Source organism: Corvus brachyrhynchos, unplaced genomic scaffold (genome assembly GCF_000691975.1).
Source record: "Corvus brachyrhynchos isolate BGI_N302 unplaced genomic scaffold, ASM69197v1 scaffold7, whole genome shotgun sequence".
NCBI lineage: Eukaryota > Metazoa > Chordata > Aves > Passeriformes > Corvidae > Corvus > Corvus brachyrhynchos.
The window spans coordinates 2,775,067-2,787,819 of record NW_008239054.1 but is presented as its reverse complement, the minus strand read 5'-3'; the positions used below and the strand labels follow the sequence as shown (position 1 = coordinate 2,787,819).

General features: G+C 38.6%; 1 long non-coding RNA gene across 1 annotated transcript in view; it reads left to right on the top strand.

Moving 5' to 3' along the window:
• Positions 1–12,224, top strand: part of LOC108447862 — an 85,844-nt gene extending 73,620 nt beyond the window's left edge. The window contains exons 2-3 of the long non-coding RNA XR_001863563.1: positions 10,595–10,795; positions 12,172–12,224. This is a non-coding gene — a long non-coding RNA (uncharacterized LOC108447862). The remainder of the gene's footprint in view (positions 1–10,594; positions 10,796–12,171) is intronic.
• The last annotated feature ends 529 nt before the right edge of the window (positions 12,225–12,753 follow it).

Below are 12,753 nucleotides of genomic sequence, written 5' to 3'. Positions count from 1 at the left end.
TCTGTGGTACCAGTGACAGGACCTAAGGGAATGGCCTGCAGTTGTGTCAGGAGAGGTTTAGTTTGGATATCAGGGAAAGGTTCATTACCCAGAGGGTGGTTGGGCACTGGAACAGGCTCCCCAGAGAAGTGGTCCCAGCACCAGCCTGACAGAGCTCAAGAAGTGTTTGGATAATGCACTCACGCACATGGTGTGATTCTTGGGATCAGTCCCTTGAAGCATCAGGAATTGGACTCAACAATCTTTGTGGGTCCCTTCCAACTCAGCATATTCTGTGAAAACATGTATTTCTGATCAGGAAATATGAAGATAGTCTCACAGTCTAAAGACAGATGATCTGTCTAGTGCTTTGCTATCTTTACTCATTCAAAACTTTGTATCAAATCTGAATTTGCAATTTAATCCGATCATTCATGCCATGGATATAACCAAGTGGATATGGGGAACAGAGGATTCCCTTGCTCTTTGAAGCAACCGCTGAACATAAAAAGTATTACTGTGTTATCCAGCAAAAAAAAATTGCCTTTTGCTCCCTAGTAGTGATTGTCTTTAAAACCAACATCACTTCCACACTTGTCTTTCTTATAGATCTAAGGCATAAAAATCTCATGTCTCTTTCAATTCAAATATTAAAAGAAAGGCTGAAGAGAGATGTCTTTCACTGAAAAATGTGTGAGTTACTATAGTAATTGCATGAAATATCTTTTAGATGAAGCAGAGAAGAATTCAGTACTAGTTCAAAGTTGCATGCTTATATCACTTCATGTATATGGGCGACTGTGCATACTTTTCAAAGGTTTGAGATGTTTTTTGGAGAAGCAAAGCATCTCCTGCCATTTTCATCTGTGCTTGAATTAAGGTGCTTTTTCTCCCTTTTCTTTTGGAACAGGAACAGTCCTCTCAACTACAACTTTTTTTTTTTTTTCCTCTCAAACTATGATCAGTCAGCTGTCATTGACTTCACAGTAGATCCAGTGTGAGGGACAGTATGTCTTCCTCTTTACTGCGATACCAGTAACAAAAGGTTGTATTTCCCTGTGCCAGCAAGTGAGAAAATTTGTAGAGTATCATGAAGTTCTTCTTCAGAGTTATACAGATAATCACCTCTGTTGTTTTGTCTTATGGAGACAAGTGTATGTCAAGCCTGATTCTATGCACCCATCAGGTTTGTGAGTGCTGCAACAGTGTCCATGTGTGCAGGCAAGTGGCCTGGTGGACAGATCTATGTCCAAAACCAGTAGTAAGCCAATAGCTCTTCTGAACCTGGTGCTTCCAGTGCTGGCTTTCTGTAATTAAGAGCTATTGGAAAGTGCTTTGCAGTGCTGTGTGAGAAGCAATTGATAAAGGCTTTATAGCTGGTTTTATGTGTTTCCTGTGTTAAAACTTTACAAGCTAAAAGTAAAACCAAACATAATGAAAAGCTGAAACAAAGAAAATAAATTACTCCCTTTCCTGTACCTGAAGAGCTGGATATTTTTTGTTTGTTTTACTATATCAGTGTTACTGGTCAGTTTTCTACCCTGAATATTAAAGATACTGACTAAGAACACATTTGCTTCTGTTCATGTGTTCTGCAACGTGATTGACACCAGTGCAAATGTATATATGCTTATCTGGGAATGAATCAGACATAGATAAGAAGTGAAATTCTCCTAATACATTATTTATTCAGATAATTCCTTCTGTGTAGAAGAACCACATATTCAATTTATCCTTGATAGACCTGAAAATCCTGCCAAACATCTCTGTATAAATCCCAGCAATCTAATATATTTTCATGATATTTATTGAAAAAAATGAGAGAAGGTGTTTCATCTTGTAAATGGGGTGTATGGGTTAACTCCTGGGAGCAATGAATATTCCAGAGAAAGAGATGTGACAAACAGATGTCATCTTTATCCACACACACCATCTTAATTGTATAGAATTAACTTTCTTTGAGGATGGAGAAAGGGCTGTGAGCCACAGTGAATTCTAGAAGAAATCATGGAAAATCTGTCACCAGTTATATTTGTATCAACTGGTACAAAGGATTCAAGAGCAAGTGGTTGAAAAATCAATGAGAACTTGATCAAAAGCGAAAATTCACCAAGGAAACAATATTAAAGGTCCTGTAAAACACATGGACTTTTCAAGCTCAGGTAAACCAAATATCATTTGTACTCCATTGTAAAGACAACTCCCTCAGCATCCAGTACCTGAAGGAAGTTTGCTAGTGACTCATAGAAGACACAACAGACCCTCCCTAGCTTGTGATATTTGGCAGAAATTCAGAAGGCACTGTGCAGCATTTTGAAAGGATGTTTCTCTTGTTAGTGACCCAGTTGCTTTTCTGTCCCAAAGGGCACTGGCTGTGATCTTAGATCGAGAGGTTCTCACACTACAGTGCAATCTTGCCCCACTGAATTATCTTATGTTCAGTTGCACTCAGGATCTTTACCCATGCAGTTGCTCCTTCTTTTCAATTTATTTCTTTGCATTCTTTCTCTTCCTTGCAGAGTTCCTCTGTTGTCTATTTTCTACCTCCTGCTGCTTCTCACAGTTACTTACTTGTCTCACCAGTATTTTTACACTACAGGTAAATTACCAGCATCTGTCCTAATCCAGATATTTTTTTGATTTCCTTTGTGTGTCAGGGCTTCTCACCCCCTTTAAGTTACTTATCTAACCATTCCCACCTGGACTACAAAACCATGACAAGAAAAAGAAAGCAAGCTTGCTCTCTGTAGTATGAAAACTTAGTCCTGACATTATTTGTTTTCTGCTAGGGGCAGAAGATTGTTAGGGTTTGTATTTCTTTTTATTTACTATATGTTTAATGAGAAGTGGAAAGAAGTCTTTTCAGAGGAAGTGGAAGGCAATGAATAACATGCTCTAGCTATTTCTGAACTGCACAGTCTTGGGACTATGTACCATACGCATTCTCTTTCTCATCCTTATCTCCCTGCCAGAATACAGCATTGAATTCAGATTTACAATATCTCTGGCTAAAATAATATTGGGGATCTCCCCTTCCTACTTTCCCCTTTCCTCCTTGTTGCACTAAGAAATTTTAATTCAGTCTGAGGGAGAGAAAAAAAAATCCTGCTGCCTTCCTTGTACTGGTTTATACCTCATCAGATTCAGTCCATAGCTGATATAAATTAGCCCGCTGCTGATGTTACCTGTGTGTATATTGTTTGCACTCAGTTTGGTTGGCAGGTTGTCACTGGACATTTATGACTTGGTAGCACAAGCTGACCAGCAAAGTCAAACAAAAAAATTAGTATGGAGCTTTGTTGCCAAAAGATGCATCTGCAAGTCAGCAAAACCACCTACAGATTTTGGTGAAACTTGGAAACAGTCTCATCTTCAGTAAAAATGACAAGAACAGTGAGGAAATGAGGTTGTGAAATCTCCATCTCGAGAGATATTCAAGGGGGAGTTGGCCAAGATGATCTCTAGGGGTTCACAGAACCAAAGAATCACAGAATATGCTGAGTTGGAAGGGATTCACAATGGCCACTGAGCCCAGCTCCTGGCCCTGCACAGGACTATCCCCAAGAGTTACACCATGTGCCTGAGAGTGTTGTCCAAACACTTCTTGAACTCTGCCCATTCAAAACAAACCATTCTGTGAATCTGTGATTTTTCTAAGTGATATTTTTTTACAGGAAGCTCTAGTAAACATAATTTAAAGAACAGGAAAAACATTCCTGAAGGAAATAAAATGTCATATTTCGACCAAACCAAAATATTTTCAATTTTTTATGTCAGTTGAAAGTGAAAAATATTTCATTTGGGTAATCCTGAAACTGATTTCCATGCACAACACTCTTGGATTTCAACTACTGAAAAAAATAAGCCAATTTGTTTTGTAGCTCTAGTGTTGAATATCCTGAAATTCACTTGCTTTCCTTAATTAAACCCTTTAAAACACACTTTTGAAAAATTATTGACTGTTGTTTTATAAGTGTTCTTTGTGAAAGAACTTTAGGTTATAATAATACACTGGTTGGCTAAAATCTTTCTATTGACATAGAAAAATAAATGGAAACTGCTTTCAATTTTTTTTGAACAGCACCAGGTTCGGTTTGTATATACAGAAAGTGCTGTAAGCTTGGCTGGCTGGCTGGCTGTTTTTATAATTTGCTACATGCTGTTGAGACTACTGAATTATGTTCTGGAAGTTCAATGAGTCAGTTCTGCATCTGGCTTAGGGTGCTGAGAGTGCAGTGCTGTGTCTTCCACTAAGACACTTCGGAGTTTGTCATATATCTGCTGGATCACAGGTCACCCAACACAGTCAAACCACTGACTGTAGTGTTTGGGAGCCAAGGACTCTGAGAGTTGTTTGCATTGCTGATCTTAATTGCATGAACGTCTTCCCAGATAATCATTGAATCAATGCAGCTTCACAGTCTTTAAGTACATGTTTCTGTGAAACAAAGCATCTTCTTTCTGATGTTGTAATTGATTCTGGAGAGATCATGATTTCTAGTGAGATGAAAAAATAAAACCCCTAGGAGTTGACTTGTTGGGCTCTTGTTTAATAACAGAGGGGGGAGCAGAAGAGACAGATGTATATTTTTTGTCTTTTTTAAACCATTTGCTTGTTTTGAGTGTGTGTCAGGAATCCAGCTGACAAAACTCTGCGTACCATTGAAATCTAGAGTGACAGAATGAGGACATGAGGATATTACTTTCTTAGGAATATGAGACTGAAGTCATACAAGGTGCCAAATTAAGAAGTAGCTTGTAAAGACTTGATCTGAATCTTGTTGATTTGGTATCTAGATACAGAGTTGAGAGCTGACATGTTTTAAGTTTTCACTGTGGCTTCATCCTTAAATGCTGGTGCTTTAAGTTTCAGCCCTTTGTGCTTAAGCTCTTTGTTAAATAAAGATGGTATTAACTTTAAATTAAAGTTAATGAATTAACTTTAAATTAAATTTAAATTAAAATAGTTACTCTGAAAGCTGCAATGAGCAAATGAATCTGCTATTCTTAAATTTCTTTGAGGATCCTCAAGAAGAATCTTTGCTTTAAAGGATTTTTTTTGCTGACCTGAGGGTTGAATTTGGAATTTATTTTACCTTGAAAATTCTCTAATGCGTAGAGATGAAAAGTGGTGACATCTGTAATCTCTGCAGCAATTTTCACTTTTGCTGGCCTGGTGTTCCCAGCTGGCACTGGGCACCTTGCTGTGAAATGCAGGCACCTCCTTGGGCTGATCCAGTCCTGTATTGTCAGTGACCAGGTATACGTGCTTTTCTATCTGCTTGGGGCCCATCGATCCCATGATTTTGCAAGGTGCTGGGTCAGAGCAGTAAATGAAGACCACTGTGTGGCAAATCTTTGCCAGGAGAAGCAATTTCATGGAAGGGGTTTATTTTTTTTTTTCATTTTCATAGCAAAGGTCACAGCACAGAACAAAACCTCAGTGATTCTGAACTTGCTATTTTCACAAGCTGTGTGGTACACAGATCAATGGTAATTTTCTTATGCTGGGTAGCATTAATATTGACTATAAGAATAAAATATTAATTTAAAGCTAATAACAGAACTGTGAAATGTTAACTTTGCATCTAACAAAGAGAAGGAAGGTAAGCTAAGAAGGGCAACGGGGTAAACAAGAAGGAAGATTTGAGAAAGAAAATGGCAAAGGGAAGGTCTGGGAAGTGCTGAAGCTTCAACTGTTCCCAGACATAATCCCACATTTCTTCATACTCATGTTTTCATACTCAGGTTAGTTGTAGAACATGATCCTTTCCTGAAGAGAAACATGAGAGCAGCTGCATCATTCTGGCTGCATTTGGGAATGTCATAAGGCCACAGTTCATGGTGGAGATGCTGATGGTGTGTATCTTGATTAACAAACGATTGCTAAAGATCCAGTCAACCTTATTCTTGTGCCAGCTGCTTTTCCTATATGTCTACCTGAGGATATTCCTGCCACATGTTCCACAGTTTCTTTTAACTTTGCTTTGGCATCAAAATGTGTTTCTGGAGGGTTTGCTGTGTATGATACTTTCACAGTAGAAAAAATTACTGAATTTACAATAGGTATCCAATACAATTACCTTGGGTTGCAAGGTAGCACTGCACAAGCTACCTATAGTGAAGCTGGTAAACCACTCTCAATTACACTATCCTGCATCTTAATACCTTCAAGATGCAGCACAACCTTTTCTGATTTAGAGTGAATGTGTTGTTGATAATGGTGAGAAGAGCAGGTGGAATATTGCTGCTTCCTATGCTTCAGTGCGTGAAACATTGATATTAGCACACTCTGCTGGACTTTTTTGCTTTGTCCCTCTGCAATTAGGATTTCTACGTCTGTAAAAGATGGCTTTTATACTTACATATGCTTGGCTTTTGGACACTGATGGTGGAATGCATATATAATTAGACTCCTTCCAACTAGTCTATATATTCTTTTTCAAAGTTCTGGTGATCATTTAGCTACATGTGCAAAGTTTACACAAAACTTTTGAGATTCACCTTTTCTTGTTGGATATTGTACAACTTTTGTACAATGTAAATTTTGTGTTCTGGACTGATTCCAATGAGGAGAGTAAGAAGGATAAAATTGATGCTAATGAGCTCCAGAGGCTTTGTTATGGTTCTGACATCCCATGATGCATGTCACAGAGATCTCTTTCCTTCTAGAGCACAGAGCAATGCAGTGGTATGGAGAACAACCACAAAAATATTTCCCATGTTTCTGGAGTCCCGTGAAGGAGGTTGGTGTAAACACCACTGAAAGATGCTGAGAAACCTATATAAATTGCCTTTGTGAACCTGGGACTGTCATGTTGTAAGGCTGTCTGTATGTTTGTGTGAGGGGGAGGACACCCTGGGCCATTTAGCTCTCTGTGGTAATAATGAAAATGGATGTGACTGCTGCATGCTGTCCTCTGAACTGAGGAAATCCTGCTTGGACCAGTTATAGTAGCTTCAGGGCACCTTTCCTCTAAAAATGCCTCTTCTGCACTTACCATGCTTTGTTGTCTCAATATATAAAGTCAAAGTGGGAAAGATCTTCCAGAGCACTGGGAGCAGTGATGGTCCACCAAGAGTCTTGCACATTCAGCATCTTTCTTCTTCTGTGTAATTGAAGTGGGGTTGGCCTCTGGAAATAGCTCCTGCTGTTGGATGAAACCCCAGTTACAACAAGCTTGAGATCTGCTGGTATAGATATATTTACTAGTTTTGCCTATAAAGTGATTTTTTTCTCTTAAGTTTTGTATCAAGTTCTGACTTTTCAACAGTCTCTTTTCTCAAATTAATCAACGTCTGCAGTATTTTTTTTCTCTCTTTCCTGCTTTTAGGTTATCTCTGCTTTTTGTTACTTTTTACTGCATTTGTATATTATCTCCTTCAATTTTCTTCTATCTTTTTGAAGCATGCTGAATTTTAATGAGTATGTAAATTAACATTAGCCTTCCCTGTGTAGGAAGCTGGCCTGCTGCAGTTCCCTTCATGCCCTCTTGACATTTTAAGCTTTACATCCAGATGGTGCTGGCTACAAAAAGGAATTTCTCTCCTATGCAATTTTCATAGGGAGGAAAATATTCTTTCTAGCTTGTGGGGTGGGAAAGGTTGGAACAAGAAATTATTTTGGTACCAAATCAGATCAAATGCTTTAAAAAAGAGTATTTTTACTGTAGTTTAAATATTTGTGAGGAGAAACCCAGTGAACTAGTCAACTGGAAGGAAGAAAGAAAGAAAGATTCTTTTGTTTAATGCCATTCCCTAGGCAGCTGGCTTCCTAGGCCATCAGGGTGCTCAAGGTTATGGGCCCTGCAGGAACCTGGTTTCCAGCTTGGTAGGCAGCTGGCAGAATGCTGGTTTTCCCAAAGTTTTAAGTCAGCTTTATTTACAGTAGATGCATAGTAACTGTTTAAAATAGTGGTTGCTTTAGAACTCAAGGCTCCAAATTGCCCATAGATCAGTGGAGGTTTTTTTTTGGTGTAGGAATACTGGCACACAAAGAGTTTTGTCTGTCTTCTTTTTCTGGTAAGATGATGCAAACCCTTAAAATTCCTACCATCTTTTTTTTTTTTCCTGTGCTAGACATATCTGGACTTAGCTCTGTTCTGCCTTAGAACAGAAAGCTTTGTCCAGCAACAAAGCAGACACTACCATGAGAATTACAAAGTATCAGTACTCATGTCCTGTGAACAAACAACAAAAGGTTATAACAGCAAGAGTTGATGATTTTATGTTTATGAAAGGAACATGTAGCAAGGCTGTGAAGTTTATAAATTAAGCAGACAACCTTTTATTGGAAGGTCAAAGATCCCTCAAACTTCCTGAGAGATACTGAGAATCCCAAGTGCCACCAAGGAGGGTCCTGCCCTTTCCCTTGGTATTTAGCAAGCAGTGGTATTTTCAAAACTGCTTCATGCCCAGCAAAACAGAAGGCTGGCTTTGAAGTGGCTCTTACTGATGCTGCTGGCAGAGGAACTGCAGCAGCACACTGCTTGGTGTGCAGAAAACAAATCGTTTGTCTATGTGTAGCAACCAGCACTGAGGGTAAGTAAGGGCTGTACACCACTCTGTGTATGCTAAACTTCCACAGAGTGCATCCTGTGTGTCTAAACGTTTTAAGAGGCTCTAATTATGGTGAATTCCCTTTACATCCTTCATTGACCTTGATTAATCTAAGGAAGTTTGTGTTGACAATAATAAATATTCGAAAGAGGCAGCAAGGGCATGCTAACTGACTAACGATTGTGGTACTTGCCAGAAGATGAAAAACCTGTGTTAGGTTTTTTGGGTTTGTTTCTCCCAGGGATCTATCTGTCCTTTCGAACTCTCCATAAGGATCCTTGGCATAGCTCCAATTAGTTCTCTTGATCTCCTTGTTAATTTTCTTGCCTTTCTGAAGTGGAGTCTGCCTTTACAGCACTCACCACCAGAGCAGGAAAAGTCCTTCTTAGTGGCTGAACTTAAATGTCAGTATTCAAATAATCATACTGCATCTTCCGGTTTTGTCAATTTATTGCAAAAATACAGGCCCCTTTGGAATAGTGCAGTCCCTGAAATTATTTGGTTTTTTCTTAAGAGTCCATGTTATTTCTTTTTATCATTATAAATTACTATTTTGTAATAATTTGTTAACTTCTAACTAGCTTCTAGTTCTACTCAAGACATAAGTAAACCTTTATGTATTTTTATTTTGCTGCACCTGACTTCAACATTATTTCAAAAAGCAAGATGAGGCTTGATTGTATTTTATTGGGAAACTTTCACATGTTACAGGTGGATGAACTCATGCAAAGGTGAATTTCCTGGAACAATATTTTCTCCATCTATTTGCATTCACCTGTTATAAAAGTGTTCTTCATTTTGAAACTTAAGCAAATGGGTGAGGGGGAGGGAATATATTCTATCGTATAATACAACATAGCATTCAAAGGAGAACTGCTCTGTGGCTAACAGAAGTATATTTGCTCCATCTAATAATACTTTTAACTTTGCAAAGAATTTGGTTATATAAAAAATATCACTCTTGCAATACTTGCTCTATTTAATAGCAGAGGCACAATGTAGATGCTGCTCTTTACAAAGACAGCAGGTAAAGACCACCTGCAAAATGTATGCATATGGCTGGCTCTGTGCAGATGTCTGATTTCACAAGTGATAGTACAGAGCTTTCCATGCAGAACTAGAGCTTACCCTGTGCTTGCCAGCTTCTCACCAAAGGTACTGAAATGGCTGTATGAATGGAGGATTATTGTCACCTTCCCTGTGACAGGTGACCAGCCTAGAAAGCAAACCCCACCACTCAGGTTGAGTCCTTCTCATGTGCCCTGTGGTGAAAAGGAGAACTGTAATTACTTAGGTGCTGCCTTTCATATTCATCTGGCTTCATTTGTCCTGCTTAACACCACACCACATGCTCCTGTAGAGCTAAGCACAACCCTAGCAAGAATATTTACAGTGCTTGCAAATCTGTTCATCCCCACTTTGCATAGCAGAATCATGGCAGAATGATGGCAGGTTTGTTGATGCTGAGGCTCAGTAATTACAAATTCAGACTTGTTTCTGTCTGTGCGTGTGCAGCACTGAGCATATTGCTGTGCTGTGGCTGGTTTGCAACAACACATTCACACACGAAGTTTGATTTATTTTTTTCTTCTTTTAAATTCTATACTTTGTAATTTATTGCAATAATGAGCCCTCCCATGAAATAACATTGAAGCTATTTAGAGAAATATTTTGTGATACCAGTGAGATACAGAAACCATTTTTATGTTGAGCATATAAATAAGCATGTGTTTGTGTGTGTGCTTTCAAACCTTTGTTTAGCTGGGTACGTGATACACATGGGGTTATGTCAATCCCTCAAGTGACATGGAAAATAAAAATCTTTGAATGTTATTCTCACCATATAACCAGGTTGACCGATAGCACAGGCTGTTGTCATCAATGAATAAATTAAGTGATAAGTATGTGAAATTCACGCCTGATGGCAGTAGTATAGGGTATGTGGATTGTTTAGTCGTGATTTTGAAGTGTATTTTGATTTGTAACCTGATTGGATAATGAAATAGGTAATGCAGCAAAATAAAAAACTCACAAATATTTCCTTCTTCATCCACAGGAAAAGGCAGGTGAAGCATAAACAATGACATCCTGAGTGTCAAAAGCTAAAGAAATGAAGACATCTGGCTGATGGCCTCACATCAGCTGGAGGTGAGCAACAAAGGAAAATGATGGAATGATTGGCCTGACTGAGAAATGCAGAGTAAAAATGTCAGTGCATGTAAAGACCTCCAATTCCCACTGTCAAAAGCAACTTTTGGTGAGTTTTAAAATGGATGGTGCTTCTGAAATTATGAGTTTTGTGACTTTGTCAATTTCTGAAATCTCCTCACTGCTTTTGTGATGTAGCGGTCTCTCAATAATTAAGGTAGTAGTCAGCTTTTCTTTATGAACTATTTTTCCTTTTTCTCCCCTTGATATATTGTGCTCAGAAATGGTTCTACCAGCTTCAGCTGTAAATCTCAACTCCATGACAATGGAAGTAATTTTGTGAAACAAATGGCAGTGTGAAAGATATGATGTTGACCATAAAAATGCCCACATTGTGGTTAGAGTTCCAATGTCACAAATCTTAGTGAACGTAGAAAGAGGGAGTGAACAGAGTCACATGATATCATATGTCTTTTTGATTATTTGGTCTTATTAAAATGTGCAAAAATAGTAGTAGGTCTGTGGCAAATATGAGAAGCTGTTGTATCTTTCAGATAAAAAGCTTGTCAATACCAAAAGACCTGAATATTTGAAGTTTTGTGGTTATTCTCTGATAGCTGGGTTTAATTGTATCTTTGGCTGAGTAGATGTTGGAATCCTAAAGTGCTTCAGGCAGAAGCTTCAGTCACAAGGGTTCATCATAAGCAATAAACAGTTGTTATGGTCATAAAGCTAGCAATGGCTAGTGACTTTTCTAGTGTGTTTTTCCTCCCTGTCATCCTCATTTACCCATTAAATTCTAATAGAAGTGTTTCTCTTTACTCTCTTTGCTGTCATGTGTGATCTCATTCCTTGAACTTTCCCGGACAATAACCACAGTTCAATTCCTATTTGCCAATGAGGAGTGAAGAGAAAAGTGCCCAGTTTATCTCTGGAGTAGAACTTACTCTGACTGGGTTAAGGAGATCTGGCCTGGGCAGAAGGAAAGCAATTAGGAGAGGTTCCTGCACTTTGTAGGAGGTTCCAGTAAAGTCCTTTGTGCCACTGACTGTTACGGGGAGCTGCAATACTTGAGAGGCTGCGAGAAGGCTGGGCGGCATCCGAGTGATAAGTGCAGCCAAGGTAACATACAAGGGGCTCTTGAAACTTCAAATTTTACTTCTCAGGAAGAACCAGGGGTTGCAGGTAGAGAATGTCTCCATCTAGCCTCAGAGGTGAGGCAATGTCCCCAGAAGACTACAGTTTTCCCAGAAATGGTGTATTCCTCAGTAGCAAGAGCACAGACCTTTCTAAAACATTGGTATTTCCCTAGTCTAAGCAATATTGATCTGAAGCACAGGGGGTACTTGCTGTTTGCCTCTACAGCTCTGAGAAACGTACTGAATTTGTGGCTGTGGACAAAGAACTTAGAGATGCTGTTTTGCCTGCTGCAGTTGAAATATTGGTTAATGTTGTCCCATTTTCTGTTGTCTTCTCCCTTACAAGCTTCCCATTGAAGTTCTGCTTTGTTTACATTCATCTGTTGGATTCTCTACCTGTAAGTAAATAAATATTGCTAATAAGTCCTACCCTGTCTGCATGTCTAGGTTGCCAGTTTTCTAGACCAGAAGAAGCTTGAGACAGAGCTTGTCAGTTGAAATATCTAGAAAATGCATTTTTGTCATGAAAATGTATATCATTTACTGATCATGTTTCTTTGCAGTCTTTGCTGGAAGATGACCGAAGGTAAATGGTAAAAATAAGAAGCTGTGCAGAATCCTATAAGAGCATTTCTGTATTTTCCAGAATTTGTGTATTTGTAAAGGCTTTCTATAACATCAGTTTTCCTTTTGAGTAGTCTATTTATTTGACCTTCTTTTAAAATAGTAGTTAAAAAGTTGTTTTTCCTGATGTCTGGTTTCACTGTAACTGTTGCTTACTGGCTCCATTTTAGTCTGGAGATAGATGAGTATGGACACATTTTTGCTGGATCATTGAAGTTGTCTAGGTATTCAGAGATGATAATAAGATCGGTTTTCTCATAACTGTAACCAAAGGGAAAATCAATGTGTGACCATGGCACATTTT